The sequence below is a fragment of the Melospiza melodia genome, chromosome 3, assembly GCF_035770615.1.
Source record: "Melospiza melodia melodia isolate bMelMel2 chromosome 3, bMelMel2.pri, whole genome shotgun sequence".
NCBI classification, from domain to species: domain Eukaryota; kingdom Metazoa; phylum Chordata; class Aves; order Passeriformes; family Passerellidae; genus Melospiza; species Melospiza melodia.
In genome coordinates, this window is record NC_086196.1 from 8,057,292 (window position 1) to 8,071,752 (window position 14,461).

A 14,461-nucleotide genomic window follows, 5' to 3' on the forward strand; every position below is an offset into this window, starting at 1 on the left:
GTGGGAGGGGGCGGCGGGAAGATGGGGACGGGGGGGGCGCGCATCGCCCGAGCCTTTAATTAGAACCGCGCTGAGGACCCACTGAAATATTGATGTCCCTGGCGCAGCTCTCGTCAGGCGGGTCCCCGGCCCGCGGCCGCAGCCCCGCGGGGGGCAGGCGGGGAAGCCGCCTGTTTACCGGGAACTCCGGGCCGGGCTGCGGCGGGGAAGAGGAGGTGTTGGGGCGGGGGCGAGCTGCCGGGGAAGGGGAAGGCTATTTCTGCTCCCGCCGGCCGGGAAGCCCGCGGAGAGGCGGCTGGAGTGGGTCTGGGGAGAGGGAGGGCGCGGGCGTGCCGCCTCTTTCGCCGATTCTTGGCACGGGCGGACCCGGGTGGCGAGGCGGCTTCCTGGGTTCCCGGCGCGCCGCTGCCTGGAAGCGCTCCCAGCGGGGCCGGGAGAGGAGGAGGAGGAAGATAAGGACGACGACGAAGGCAGTGCCCTGTCCGCTCCCTCAGCTGCCCCCGGCAGAGGTGACAGCGTGAGCGAAGGGCACTGGAAGCGCGGGGCAGGCTGCGGAGAGCGCCGAGCCCCCTCCAACGAGCGCCCTTCCTTAGAGCACACACAGGCTGCCGCCCTCCCCGCGTAGCCCCTCGGGGCGCGGCAGGGGGAAGCTGAAACCCGATCCGGCGGAACTCCGGGTGTTTACTCTCCGTGTGGATGAACCTGTCCCTCGGCAGCCGCGGACGCGGAGCTCCCTCCGTGCCGGGCGCGCTCCCCGACCCCCGCGGGCGCCTCTCCGGGGCCGCGCGCAGCGGGAACAGCGGCCCCCGGCGGCCGCCGTCCCGCGCGCGCCCGGCGCTGCCGCCACCCGCCGCCAGGCGGCGCTGAGCGCCCCGCGCCCCGCAGCCGTGAGGGCGGCCCGGCCCACAGAGGCGCCGGGCACTGATTCACGTCCCGGAGCTCCGTACTGCCGGGCTCCCCGAGTAACTCATCATTTTAATCGATTTGTCTTCAAAACCAATACATGAATGACACATGTCCCTAAGTACAAAAATCTCAGCCTGTGCTGTCACAGTGAAGGTACAAAAACATTTAAAAAAATACACACCACACGATGAAGAAAGAGACGCAGAGGCAAGACTGAGCAAGACTGCTTTGTCAGGTTTCCAGGCTTCCTCCTCTTGGCTTCATGGTTTGTTTCCAGTCACCTTAAGACTTAGGGGGAAAAAGAAATTGAACAATCAATTCCACAGTGAGAAAGAATGTCCCTTTGCATGACATAACTTGGTATGGCTGTATTTACATGTTAGTCATTCCAAATATTGACACATTGAGGTCACCAATTGGAGACAGAGAAGATGGAAAACGAGGCAGGCAGAATAGAGCCTGGTGTTCTGTTCCCAAGATTACATTGCAAGTATTCCTTCACCCAAAGTAATCTCTTTGGGAAAAGATAGATACAACTGCAGAACTGAAAGAGAATTTCAGCTCAACACATGGACGGAGACTCCCCTTCCTCACACCTACAATTTCCATGCCAGTGTTGGTCACCATCGTGTAAGGAAGGAGCAGCCCATGTTTTGAGTACACACCAATTCAAGTCAGGAATCTTTTGCTGCATTTTTTTTCTACTATCTTAGATGTACCCAGACATGCCTGTTATGTCTGGCATGGAGACCAGCTGTCAAGGAACAACCAGCAAATTATTGAATAATATGGTTTATGTAGCTGTCTTCCTTTTGAAAAGACAGTGGTCATTAGCAGAAACTGCATTAATTCATTTTATGAGATAACTCTACCATAACTCTGAGAATGGGATAGCTTGAACTGCCCTAAGACACAGTAAGGAGAAGTTAATGTCATAAACAATTGAATTCCAATGCTCAGGAATACTCCTTTTAAATTTACTAATATAAACATAGACTCAAAGTACATTAGCATTAGCTGAGATATGAGGTAGATGAAGAGTTTGTTGTCTTTTTCTGCATACAGACTCTGAGGCAAGGGTCTATTCTGATTTGTTTACATTGAATTATACAAGGATATAATAGCTCCCATGACTTCAATAGAACTAAATTAAAATTCCCACTGATTGGTTTAGGATGGCAATTTAATATTCCAACAGGTTATATTTTATTAAGTATATTTTCTTAGGGCTCCATCTAAGCTAGCCATCTAGATGTTAACTGCCTATACACTACCAAACTCTTGCTCTGCATAAATATTGTCAAAACTACAATCCCCAAGCCTTCTATCCACCCTCAGTTTGACTCCTGAGGCTTCTAAAGTGAATAGGTGCACTCTTTGCCTGACTGCTCACAGGTTCTTGGACTTCTTCCCTGGATGCCGGGAAGCGCCTGACTCTTCTCAACACTAAACAATCAGGATGGTGAAGAAAGCATTCTTCCAGGAATTACAAGATGTAAGTTTTAATCCCTTCAGGCAGAGATGAAAGATGAACACACCTTCCCTGCCAGGACAAAAACCTGCTTGCTTTCCTTGAAAGAAGGTGGAGAGGGACATATAAAACTCAGTCTTAAAAAGCAACATGTACCTGAGAGAGCAGATCCCTAGAGTAAATGCTATGCAATTAGTTTTTTTGGCTTGTCCTGGAGGAGTGGTTTTCATTTAAAAGTGATGGGATGTTTTTTGTCTTATTCTTACAGGACATCAAGTTAGTTAACTCTTCCACAATCAAAATCTGTGGGTAGCTTGATCCACAATGTTATTAAAAATGCACTGTCTTTAAACTAAACACTGTGATCCTCAGGATAGGGATCTCATGGAGTAAACGTACACCTATGAGATAAAATGCAGCATTTGGTGGATAGTTTTAGCCAGTGTATTCTTCCCTGTTCCATTGGTTATGAAACAAAAGCACTATGTTTGGGATTCGGAACAAATGCCAGGCAGAATTTCTAGTTTTGTTAAATAACACACATTAGTCACTGTTTTTACAATTCCATTCTACTATTCCATTCTAGTACACCGTGCTAACACAGAAAAGGAAAGATATCTTGACTTCCTTTACTTACATGGTGTACATGAAAACAAGAAAATGTGTTTTCTTTGGTTCTGTTGTCTAAGACTGGTGAAATTTTCATGCTAAGAGCCCTACAGTTTTAAGCATGCTCTGTTTCAGCTGATTATAACAGACATAAGGGTTCCTATCTATATTTAATAAAAGCAAGTGCAACATTTTCTGAAGTGATTGCAGAGCAGAGCTGATTTTCTAAATCAGGCTCATAACCAATACATGAACTGAGTGTACGCTTGGAAGAAAATTCCAATGGACATTTATATGACTAGGCTAAAGAAATGCTTCTTGCATTGCTCTTCATTCACCTCAGAACCTCAAAAAATATTTTGAAATTCATTTTTTGTCCTAAACATCACATCAACTTACAAAATTCTTGTTTTAAAAACCCGACTTTTCTCTCCTCACAATAGAAAAGCAGTATTTAATCTTCAGGTTATGCACCAATCCCAGTAGAGGTTAGTATTATGGGATGAGATGGGGCTGGTAATTCTGCTGGGTTGAGTGGGTAGCAGTTGGTTGACATATCAGTTCAACTCACAAAACACTGACCACACACATGGAATCTGCATGTGTGATAGTTACTTTTAAAATCTGTATAGAAAAATGCATACACTGCATCCAACAGATGATACTTCCCAAAATCTCTGTTCCAAGTTAATGAAAATGCAGAATGTTTTCAATATAATGTATTGTACATAAGTATAAAATAATATTTATGCACCTGGCTTAGTCATCTCTGAGAGCCTCCAAGTCTCAGAGGCAATGCCCAATGACAGCTGCTGGGGAGACTAAAGATGAGGTAGTAAGAATTCCTATAGCGCTGAAATCAGCCAGAGAACATATATAACTAGAAAAAAACTTCCACAGATGTTAGGGGTATTAAAGCCAATTGAGCATTTTAAGGGCTTTCCCCACTTCCTACCTGATGCAAATGCCAACAAGATTAAAATCCCATTAATCATCACTGCAACCAAAACTGAAGAACTTTGATACAGTTCCCAAATGTTTCATCAGAACTGCAGCCAGAACCAGCTTGATGTTTGGTAGTAAGTTAAAAAAAGAAACCACAACAAAAATTTCCAACCAGATTTTTGGCTAGAACTTTTCTCTGCCTGTAAATTCAAGGCTAAAGACAGCTCTGAGCTGGCGAATGCATCAGTTACGGAGCCAGTTTTAAAGTTATGTTTAATCAGCTTTGCAGAGCTGCAGCAGGGGAACAGTGCTACACCAAAACAAAGCTCTTTTGGGAATCCTACTGAACCAGCAGGAGGAAATTTTAAGTCTAGAGAGCATAGTCTCACTTTTTTAGATGCTTTTCATGGTCTTCAGGGTACCTCCTGAAATCTTCAGAGACTATCCCTCTGAAATATTCTGTATTTAGGTTTTCAGAGATACTTTCTTTTACACAGTACAGATAAATGCCCCAGTGAAGCAAGGGGCATCAAACCTCTCCAGCTGTAGAGTGCTGCCTACAGGAATACACTAACATAGATCAGACTCCAGACTTTTAAGCAGGTAGGTGAGGGCAGGGGTTAATGCCATTCTATGAAACTACCTTCCATAGCCACTGTGCAGCTCTGGGCCTGCTACATTTGGGTTTACTGTGGACTCCTGTCTGTTCACTTAGAGTTACATAGCTGCAGCCACAGAAACTCTTTCTACATCAAATTAAGATTACAAGTAAAAGCCCTAGCTGATGTCTCATTAGCTGATAGAGTGCATTACATTTTATGGCCTACTCTGGTCTTTCTGTGCCAAAAGAAAGAGGATAGCTTTAGTGTATGTAAGAACTTAGTAATTTTAGAAGCAGAGTAGCTTCGTCTTTCATCACATCCATGGTTCTTACCTTGAAGAGACAAGAGGATCACATGTGTTTTTTAGAGCCATGGCTGATAAATGATGACATGTTTTGATAGTGTACTCTAAATCTGAGAATTTTATCTCACATTGTCTTTGCACAACTTAAAAAATTTATGCAGAAAAACAAATGCCATCTCAGGCAACATAAGGATATCCCATATGACTCACCATCAGCATGAGCGCTAAGCACAAACATTGAGAGCTATAAAAAGCCGAGGTACTTTCTTCCTTCTGCAGGTCACCAGTAGGCAGGCACACTGCTGGTGTAGTGAGCAGGCCTCATGACTATCCAGTGGAGATCTGGATGACTTCTTACAGATCAGATGTAGAGCAGGCCTGTTGGCCAGACTCTTCCAGGGACCTCTTGTAGGCAAGCACACCCTTTGGAAGATCATGTGCCTACAAAAGCTGTTGAGGAAGGAAGGGGGGTTAATCCCCTTCTAGGCCGCTATTTTTCAGGCCATAACAGTTCTACAGCTACTGTGCAGCACTGAGCCCCCCTACACATGTTCACTGTTGATCAGAAGTTTTTTTCTTCCAAAAACCAGCACTGCAGTCCCAAACTGTACCCAGGCAGTTTCCTCATGACCAGCTTCATAATAGGATTGTCTTCACAGTAAAGACAGAAATTTTATTCAACAGCAACAGAAGACAATTAAGAACTGTCACTAGATTTCAGAGTCCAGCTTGTAGCTTTTCTTGATTCTGCACTTGAAGTGATACAAAGATATTAAAGTGCAAACTATATATTCAATATACTTTATTGTACAAGTTGTGAATGTTGTCTCTTTTTGTATGGAAATTCGCTGTCCTTTAGAGGAGACGGAACATCCTGGTTCAGCTCGACTGCGGGAAGCTGAGGACCTGGAATACACGGGATACATATGCAGGAATAAATATAATGTGCTCAAGAGCACTGATAAAGTCTGTGGCACTTAAGCCAGCTGGCACAGGATAGGCCACATCCATTCTGTCCGTCTCTCCTACTGCCAACAAGAGGACAGCCTTACGCAAAGCACTCATTAGGAACACTTCCTGGGCAGCCTCGCTTCCCAACAGTACACAGGGATCGATCAGGAGAGTTGTCACAGACTAACCACGTTCCAGGGACTGCCCTGACAATTTAACAGTATTGACGCTGGGTTCCAGTGCCAGGAAACCTCCCTGGCAGTTTTCACATTTGTCTTCTGGTATAGTCGCAACCTGTGGGTCCCACCTGTGTTGCAAGGGGTAGAGGCAAAAGCTTTGGGGACTCTTACTTGTCAGCTGGTAAAACTGACAGGAGTTTTTTTTGCATCATGTCCTAAATGGGAATAAAATAAGCACCAGAATCTGGGAACTGCAGCAGCTTCATAAAGCAGCCTCAAGACTTGAAATCACCTTTAAAAAATAGTTCCACGTCTTTATGGTCAGGCAGCTGTACACAGCTTCCACAGGAGGCAGCAAAGAATCAATGCAAGTTGCGCAGAACCACAGTGAACTCAACTTAGTTACACAACTTAACAAAACTTTTTTTTCTTTTCCCCTCAATCCACTGTTTTTATAAATGCAAGATCTTTTAGATCTTGTACGGCAATGATTCAGAATTATCAATATCTTTAGTTTTAGACCAAACTAAAAATTTGAAAATAATTTTATATGACCATTACAGTCTGGTCTTTCTCCTAAGACAGAAAATGACTTTGTCTCACATGACATTATTTTAAGAAGGTATAGATTTTTAAAGTAGGTTTTGCATGGCCTAGTTTTTGGTAGTGGGTGGGGGGAGAGGTATGGAGGTGGCTTCTGTGAGAAGCTGCTGGAAGCTTCCAGTGTGTCCAGGAGAGCCAATCCCTGATGGCTCTGAGGATGGGCATGCTGCTGGGCAAGGCTGGGCCAATTAAAGAGGTTGGTAACGCCTCTGGGACACCATAGTAAAGAAGAAAATCAAAACAATGTCATACAGTTTTTTCTATCCAAAGAGGAGGAGGAGGAAGTGAGAACATGTGAAGGAAACAACATGGAGACACCAAGGTCAGTGCAGAAGGAGGGACAGGAGGTGCTCCAGGTGCTGGAGTTGATTCCTCTGCAGGCTGTGGTGAGACCATGGTGAGGCAGCTGTGCCCCTGCAGCCCATGGGGATCCACCGGGAATGCAGAGATCCACCCTCAGCCCATGGGGATCCACTGGGAATGCAGAGATCCACCCACAGCCCGTGGGGATCCACAGGGAATGCAGAGATCCACCCCACAGCCCGTGGGGATCCACAGGGAATGCAGAGATCCACCCTCAGCCCCTGGAGATCCACAGGGAATGCAGAGATCCACCCTCAGCCCCTGGGGATCCACAGGGAATGCAGAGATCCACCCTCAGCCCGTGGGGATCCACAGGGAATGCAGAGATCCACCCTCAGCCCTTGGGGATCCACAGGGAATGCAGAGATCCACCCTCAGCCCGTGGGGGAGGTGCCCATGCCGGAGTGGGTGCAGGCCTGGAGGAGGCTGTGACCCAGTGGGAGACCCGGTGGACAGAGGGCCCTTGGTTCCATGCTGGAGCAGCCTGTCCTTGGAGGACTGCACCCTGTGGAAGAGTGACCCACACTGCAGCAGTTTTGGGGGCTGCTGCTCATGGAAATGGACCCACATTAGAGAAGTTCACAGTGGACTGTCTCTCGTGGGAGGGACCCCACGGTCTCACAGGGGAAGGACTCCCCTCCCTGAGCAGCAGAAGAAAATCTCAGTGACGAATTTACCAAATCCCCACGCCCTGTTTCCCTGTGCTGTTGGTGGGCAGGAGGGAGGGGCTGGGGAGGGAAAGGTGTTTTAAGGGCTTATTTTACTTCTTATTGCCCTCCTCTGATTCTGTTAGGAATACATTCACTTTGCAACTTTTAGTTGAGCCTGTTTTGCCCTTGAAGGGTTTTCTCTTGGTCCTTACCTCAACTCCTGAACCCTTCTCTAATTTTTTTTCTCTCCTCTGCTCAGCTGTGGCCGGGGAGGGTGAGTGAGCAGCTTTCATGGTGCCTGGTGTTGTGCCAGTGTAAAACCATGACACATACCTAGTTAACGTTTTGCTATTATGACTTCTCTTTCAGCCTCTTTCCTGACATCACCCCCCTCCCCAGTCCCCACCAAAATTAATAATATACTCTTTAATGGAGAAATTTTCACACATGAAAAATAATACCATTTTGAGGCCAGTCAAAACATTTGATTCATTTGAGGGATCATTTAGTAGTCATACTAGTGTAGTTATAGTTGTAGTAGTAGTAGTAGTAGTAGTAGTAGAAGTAGTAGTAGTAATAGTAGTATTCACTTCTGGTTTTGTCTTATTCTAAGCTTAAATGTCAGGTGTGTTCAGTTTGTCTCAGAACATTAATGCCAAATGGTTCTGAAACTGGAACTTAACTTAGATCTGACATTCATACCAAAATGGGACCAATCTTTATGAGTTGTTTTATTGTTGGTGTTGCAGTGTCATATTCAAAAATCACATTATAGAAGTATTTTCAAAACTTTTCACTCTATTTAGCAAAGAACAACAACAGATACAGGTATGAGTAAATCTTGTATTGCTGAATTATTACTTATATGGTTAACATAAAAGATAAAAATTTAATTGACAATTCACTGTTTTATGTAATTGATTTAAATTTTACGTTGAGCTCAGCCTGAATAAGAGAAGCAGTGCAATTTTTTTCCCTGTTTCCCAGTTGGTATCCTCATCTGGGGAAGTCTTCATCTGTTCTTTTTAAAGATTTAGTGGTAAATAAATACCACAACAGAAGGGTTTCTGTCTTAAAATGATAACTTCTGGTTAAGATACTAATTTTCTTATATGCACATTTTGTATGATGTTCTTCTGATATACCAGAGAATTTGTCTCTGTGATTAAAGAAATGCAGATGGACTTCTGTCACAGCCATCAGGTACTGCACATAGATATCAATATTTATGCCTATCTTATTTGGCAGTGCTAGTTTAGTTGAAATACCACTTTGGTAGTGTCAGTTAAGTAACAAATTGCAGGCAGATGTTTCTGTTAGAGGCTGTCGTAGAATGAGAATGTTCCCTGGGCAGTTGCCCAATGCAACCGTGAGCTTTGCAATTATTCTGTTTGGAAACGTGAGATTTGCAGTAAAGGAAAACCCCTTGTTTCAGACGGAGCTATTTATCACCTTTTCTTTGTCCATTCCTCCCACATTAGAGGAGCAAAAGGACAATACTCAAAGGAAAAGGATCATGACCACAGTAATAATGATTAGAAGCTAGATAAAATATGGAACTTCCATAATCTGAAAAAGTCCAACATTTCAAAATATTTTAATTTTGATGTGAGACAATCTCACAAACAAATAAAAAATCTTCAAAGATATTGACAGTGGAAAATAAATATTAAAATAATTTCAGGAAATCAGAATATCCTATGATTTTTCCAAAATTAAACAGTGCACACCTCTCATTCAGAAGTGAGATAATTCTTAGGAATTCTCCAGAATTAGGACTAGCACAATGAACATGTGGAACAGGATGCCTTGAAGATGCTTCCAGGTTCTTTAAAGCTTGAATATCGGTTTCCCAAGGCTACTGTACTCTTGGCTACATCATGTTCTGCAACTCCTGACTGTTCCAAGAAACTTGAGATTGGCTGTTCCATCTGTTAAGTGCCCAGCTGCTGGACTCTGAAGCGATCCGTTTGTGATTCATCAGAGGTTGATAGGAAGCAAAATATTTCTGCAGCGCTTTAACAAAGAGGTGTTCCTCAAATTAAATATTGCCGTGTTTGAAAACTTCTTACTAGCTCTCTTCATGTAGTAGGAAGCTGTCAGTCTGAGAAATTGGGTAAAGGAAAAAATTAAATGAACAAGATCCATTTAGGGTGTTTCTTAGTAGCAGAACACTAAATATTGCCACTGTTTATTTGTTTGGGTTTTTTTTTTTTATTGTTGTTCTGTAGACGAGGTAAAAGTCACTGCATCAAACGAGCAAGTCCTTGTGTAGCCAAGCAGATACATATTGAACAGAAAGGTATGAAGAAAAATCAGAAAAAGTTCTGGGGTCTTATATTCATGAAAAAATTTACTATTTTTATTGCATTCATCTTAATGTATATTCAAGGTGAGATGATCCTGTCACCAGCATATCCCACAAGAATATAGTAAATTGGGCAACCCCGACAAGGAGAGAAGTGACACATCTGACTCCACTGATATCAGAAGACTAATTAATTACTTTATTATACTATATTACACTGTGTCTAAACTGAATCTGCACCAAGCACTCAACTGCACAAAATCTTGTGACTGTCTGCTGACTGACAGTCTGCACATGCACTTGGCCCTGATAGGCCCAGGAAACAAAACACCATCACTTTGGGTAAACAATCTCTGTATTGCATTCTACTTTTGCACAATCACAGGCACAGCAAATGATAAGAATTGTTTTTTCTTTCTCTGAGGTTCCTCGCTGCGATTCCCAGAAATCTCCTTGGGAAGTTGTGCCTTGCTTTTCTCTGTGAAGAGAAACGCAGCCACACAAGAATGGCCAGCAGTTTTACATGGCATACTTTGGAAAAGAAACATTACTCCAATATTGATAATATATGTGTCTGGAACAAATGGATGCTTTGATTAGTTGCTCCAGATAATATGGAGAACAGGTACATTTTTTGTTGCCATGAGAGTGAAGTTGAATGATTCCTTCTTATCGTACCCAAAGGAATACACACAGAAAGTCAAACTCATGTGGTATTTAATTCAGTAAAACCACATTAACCTGGATCCTAATTCTCTCAGCTGATGAACCAGCCATACACTTTATGACTCCAGAAAAGGTCTTAATGAAGCCAGCCCAATTAACTATTCAAACATCAGTGGATTAATCAATAGGTTAATGGAAAATTACAGGAATAAGTTACTGCATTTGCCTGTTTTCACAGGTTTTCATTTTATTTGAGGCAAGAGCACCTGACTCATGTTCCAATTTATGTAGAATGTTTCTTCTCACACTTTCTACAATCCTTTAATTATTTTTCTGTTCCCTCTTTTGTGGGACTTCCATGTTTTTCCCTACAACCTTTTGTAAAAGGAAACTTCAAGAGGTCATAGTATGACAGTAACAGTCTCATCACTGCTGTATCTGGATTTCCAGTTGTGTATCTCTTGTTAGGAAACTCAAGTGTAAATTCATTCAGTCATTTTGCTGCAGGATGGCATTGAGTTATGATGTTAATAGCACATATTTAATTCCTTAATGATACAGTATCCATTTGGTTAACAGACTTTTGTAAACAACAATACACTATCTAAAATATTATCTGAAATATATATATATTATTTAAATTATTAATATTATCTACAGATCTATATTATATTAAAAAATCTATCCCATCTTGTTTGAAAAAATGTATTTAAAAATAAATTGTTGACTGAGATTAACGAGAATTCTGTCTTTTCATTCTTTATTTATTGATTCTGAAATAATTTTTGATTAATTTACTTCTGACGGGAATCAGACTAATCAATTAACACTCCATTTCCTCATCTGGAATGGATATATAATCAGTGAAATAATCAGTGTTTTCAGTCTTCTACAGTTTTATTGTCACTGTAATAAATAAATAAAATTCAAATTAGGAGGACAGATATTTCCTCAGCAAACAATTAAGTGTTACTGGAAACATGCACCTGTAAGATGCTTATTTGGTTGTAATGTTGTCTAATATCTTTCTCAGTTGCTAGTGAATTAAGAATCTTTCCTTTATTTCTACGTGACCCATGTATCTTATCTGGCTTTCTTTTAACGACAGAACAAAAGTATTAATTGAATAAATGTTCTTTTTCTGCACTATTAATAATTTAACAATCCATGTCTAGTTAAAAGGCCGTTTCATTGCCATGATTCATTTCTTTTTCAGTGCATTAGAATTCCTCACTCTGAGCTGTGCTGCAGATGGATTTTTTTCCATTGTTGTTAGCTTTCCTATGGTCCAGGTGGTTTTAGTTCAGGTGGGGTTTGTGTTGCAGTATTATTCACACAAAATTTGCAGACGAAAGTCATACCTTACAATTATATAATACCTGTTGTGCTTTTGTTTGAGAAATAAGCAGACATCAGGGAAATCTGACTGATACTGTCAACAAGCCATCTCAAAAGCCTCCTACATAAATAAAGCATCCACTGAATAACAGCAAAAGTAGTTACTCATGTAGATGTGTAGACAGCAGAAAATGGAAACTGGAGTAAGCAGTAAAATTTCACAGTGCAATAAATTGGAGTAAGCAGTAAATTTTTACTCTCTACAACTCCCTGAAAGGAGGTTGTAGCCAGGTGGGGGTCGGTCTCCTCTCCCAGACAACCAGCAACAGGATGAGAGGACACAGTTTGAAGCTGTGCCAGGGGAAGTTTAGGCTGGATGTTAGGAAAAAATCCTTTACAGAGGGAGTGGTTGGGCATTGGAATGGGCTACCCAGGAAGGTGGTGGAGTCACTATCCCTGGAGGTGTTTTAAAAAAGACTGGACATGGCACTTAGTGCCATGGTTTTAGGTGATAATGTGGTGTTAGGTCATGCATTGGACTTGATGATCTCCAAGGTATTTTCCAACCTTGTTAATTCTGTGATTCTGTAAAATTACCGATAAAGCCCTTCAGGAATCTGTGCTAAGATCAATAATTTCCAGCATTTTCATAAATGCGCCATTCCTTAGGAAATGTGACAGTGTTTACTGATATTATGGTATTCAGGAAAGCCTGACCATGAAAAAAGTAGGAAAGAACCATGTAGGACTGGCAGGTGAAACTCAGTACAGATAGATCTGATGTTCAGCAAAATATATGGGGAAAATAATATACATTTTAGAGAAAAAGGAGATTGAATTAACTACTATTCTGAATGTTGTCTCTGAATTAAAATTGATTGTTCTGTTAAAAATGTCATCCTGTTGCTCGAAATCAAGTCAATATTAAGATCTATTTAAAAAAGAACAGACAAACATGGTGGAAACCACTCCTTCCCTCTCCATGGAGCATGGTGATCTGTCTGCAGCTATGTTCTCCCCCCTCTACCCACTGCAGAAATATATTAGCACTGGATGAGGCTCTGAAAAGTTTGACAGAGGTGATCAGATCAGATACTTGAAATATCTTCTATACGAGGAACAGCTAAATGCATTAGGACTTTCAACATGGAAACTATGATTGATGGCATGTGGTAAAGGCTTATAAAATCAAGAGTGCTATTGGCAGAGTAGTAAACAGGGAATGCTTGTGCCTTCCAATGGAAGGTTTGGGGGCCTTAGATTCAAACAGGTGATTAACGTGGTTATCTGCAAAACACCTTGACACAAGATGGTCAAAATGGTGAAAGTTTAAATAGAAGTGAAGACATTCTAGACAATGCCATTCTTGCCAATGCTGTTTTTGATATTTGATCACAGCTCAGAACCCACAAGAGCAGCAGGAGAGGGTATTGGATAAGGAGGAGAAGGCAAGTCTGTTCTTGCAGCTTCTGGAGAAGGTGCTTGTTTTACTGTGAAATTACTCTTGAAGTGGTCATTCAGGAGCCTGGAATAATATAACGAAACACGGCCATTTGCAAAATGGACTGGCAGCACATTCATAACACAGCAAAGATTTTTCCATGTGAAGATACTGAGGAGTCTGCAAATGGTTTCAATGTCATAATGAATTTGATGAGAACTCTGGTGTCGCTAAATATGCTGTAAGCTGATTTTGATTCTAGATTCTAGCAAATCCAGTTCAAGGCAATCCTATATTTGGTGAATAAAAGGGCAGGCTCTGCTGGGTACTGAAAGACATTTCCAGCCTTGTTGTTCATTGCATCAGCTTTGTGCTTCAGCCTCTTTGTCTTTTCTAGGGAGTATTTTTTTAAATGCTGTTTTTCAGAATTGATTAGAGGCCTCCTTGACTTGAAGGTACCATTTGGTAAAGAAAGCACTGAGAAATTATTTGTGATATCTCCTGCAGATCCTTTCACACCTTTGACAGGTCTGTGTGATTTCTTTTCACTTTCTTCTGCGTGCTGAGCAAGGGGTTCTTGTGGTAGTTCTTGTTCCTGGCAGTGATATCCATAGGAGGAAGCTTATCAGTCTCAGTTAAGTGTCTCTTTTTGGGCCAGCTTGGTTGACTTTGGTGCAGACTGCAATAGACATGTGACAGTGGCAGGAGCACCAGATCTTTTTTCTGGGTTTCAAATGAAGTTTTTGGTGCTTTTGGTTTATTGGAGTTTGTTAGCTGAACACTAATGTTTTTGATTCTTTTTCTGATTTAATTTTCTATCATTCTCTTCCTTCTTTTCTCTCTTCCTCTTTCAAAGGGATTCTTCAGGAGGGTCTGTGGCTTCCCTTTTCAACTCCTGCTTCTTTGCACCAGGTAGCTCCTTGGTCTCTGCTCTCTTCTGGTGTCTGTCTTTCCTGGAGGACCCAGGGACTTTTGACAAGTGATGGAGATTTGGTTTCACCATGAGGTGATCACAGGTGGTGGGTCCTTCACTGGAAAGAGCAACCAATAGACAACGGCAGTTTTTCCATGTGGAAGCCCTGACACCTGTGGCCGCTGCCTCACATTGGGCACCAGAAAAGACCA